General features: G+C 32.8%; 2 non-coding genes across 2 annotated transcripts; both read left to right on the top strand.

Annotated features, from left to right (window-relative positions):
• The first annotated feature begins 474 nt into the window (after window positions 1-474).
• Window positions 475-546, top strand: Trnac-gca. The gene has a single exon. It is a non-coding gene; the product is annotated as a tRNA-Cys (tRNA).
• A 443-nt stretch (window positions 547-989) lies between these two features.
• Window positions 990-1,061, top strand: Trnac-gca. The gene has a single exon. It is a non-coding gene; the product is annotated as a tRNA-Cys (tRNA).
• Window positions 1,062-2,250: the final 1,189 nt, after the last annotated feature.

Raw genomic sequence — 2,250 nt, 5'->3', positions numbered from 1 at the left:
CTCTCGCGCGAACAATACGCGTTTCGGTGTTGTTGCACCGTATATATGTATTTATAACGACAACCCCGATGTGTGTTGTGCAGAAAAATCCGAAAGCTGCGAACGCGTATTTTATTGTGAGCAATTACAGCTGCCACAGTATTATTTCAAAAAAATTCCGACCTGTTATTTAGTTGCAAAGTGCTCGTTTCATGTAACATTCCGACGGGGCAGTAATGCGATATATTGTTATAAACTCGTACATCTCGACGAAAAACATTATGATTATTCTAAATTTACAAACATTCCTACACTACTTACAATTACAGCACGTAACTTGCATCATTACAAGTACTTTACAGAAACGTACATAATATTAGGTGCAGTTGCTATGGAAGCAACTAGAGATTATTTTGTTATCACTTGAAACAATAGCATTTGTTATCTTTTTGCTAATTAATTAATTGTGTAATTACCTAAAATTGTTTAAATATTGGGGATATAGCTCAGTGGTAGAGCATTCGACTGCAGATCGAGAGGTCCCCGGTTCAAACCCGGGTGTCCCCTTGTAACAACAAATATTTTGCAATTAACAAATACTTAATTACGAATAAAAATAATTAACTTTAGTTCAAGTCTGAAATAACTAACAAATACTAAATAATGTGTAAAAAATAATTACGTTTCTGCTTGCTTAATAATTAACAATTTTGTTTAAAACTTGAGATTAAAATTGAAGAAATACATTTACCAAAAAATTGATATTTACTAAAATAAGTTTAGATCTGAGTTATTGTTGTAAAACTAATTGAATTTATGATTGTTATTGATATTATTTATATGTTACTTTCCAATAGGGGATGAAAAGTTTAAAACTTTTGTAAATGAAACATAAAACTAAAATCGTTAAGTGATTTATACTGCTATAGAAATACGATCAAGTAAACTATGAAACAGGACAATTGTTTATATAATTAATTGCTGTAATTAGGTTCTATTGTTTAAACAAAGGGGATATAGCTCAGTGGTAGAGCATTCGACTGCAGATCGAGAGGTCCACGGTTCAAACCCGGGTGTCCCCTGTAATAACAAAAGTTTTTGTTAATATTAAGTTAAGGCAGCGTTTTCCAAACTGTGAGGCGCGCCTCCCTGGAGAGGCGTGAACTAGTCTAAGGGGAGGCGCGAATTTTCCTAATATCTGCTAAAGTATAGATACATTCCTGTGCTCTTATCCATATTGCTGTAATACGCGTTAAAAGTTGAAAAATGCTCGAAAAAGTAGTATTTTTACATTTCATTGATTTACTCGAAAACTATAATACATGGAATAAATTCAAAAGATATATATGAAAGCTGAATGTTTAGGGAATCCAGCAAGTGTAGATACATTCATGTGCTCTTATCCATATTGCTGTAATGCGCGTTTCTTTTATGAAAGGGGGCGCCAAATGATTACATACTTTTGAGGGAGGCGTAGTAACTTCAAGTTTGGAAACCACTGTTGTACATTGACCAAACTCTAGTGCAGATGTCCGCATGAACGTACAATTGTTATTAACATTTTATCATCTATTACAATTCCGTTTAAGTCAGACAAAAACAGAAAAATGTAACTGATTTGTACATAAAAATGATACAGGTAAAAAACAAACTTACTTTATTTTGTTAAATTAACAATTTCTTTATTTTGAAATTTTTAAACCGAAGCCGCACTGTGTGAGGTATTTATAAAATTTTATGAATTTTGAGAGGATTTGGAGCAAATAGCGAATGTACCTTGATTAGGATAAAAACGTACGTTTTGCGAAGTTAATTAATAAATACATACATATATGATGTTGTCCGATTAACGTACATTCGTTAAACATACTGAAATTTCTGGGAATTATTTGGTGCTAATATAATTTTGGATCTATTTAATATATTCCAAATCGGAGCTTATATAATAATGTTGTGTTTCACAATGCGTTAGTTGTTTGAGTCTTTATGCGGAAATAAACAATTTCATTTTGGTTACAAAATTGTTTGCTAAAACCGCAGTGCACTTGCTTTTTATCTGAACCGTTTAACTTTGGAAAGACAATATGCAACATCGGTACTAATTGAATTGCGTAATTTCGCGTACTGCGTGTGGACGAAACTGCACTATTTTTTTTTGTTTTGTTTTTGGAATGTTCACAGCTGCTGCGCTTTATGGAAACAAATGTTCTTTCCACTCCAATAATTCCACGTTGCACTTTTTATTCCACGTATCCGTTCCTCCTTTCCCCG

The sequence above is a fragment of the Nicrophorus vespilloides genome, unplaced genomic scaffold (assembly GCF_001412225.1).
Source record: "Nicrophorus vespilloides isolate i.1.1-1 unplaced genomic scaffold, Nicve_v1.0, whole genome shotgun sequence".
NCBI classification, from domain to species: Eukaryota; Metazoa; Arthropoda; class Insecta; order Coleoptera; family Silphidae; genus Nicrophorus; species Nicrophorus vespilloides.
Note: the sequence above shows the minus strand (reverse complement) of the source record. Positions and strands in the feature narration are given on the sequence as shown.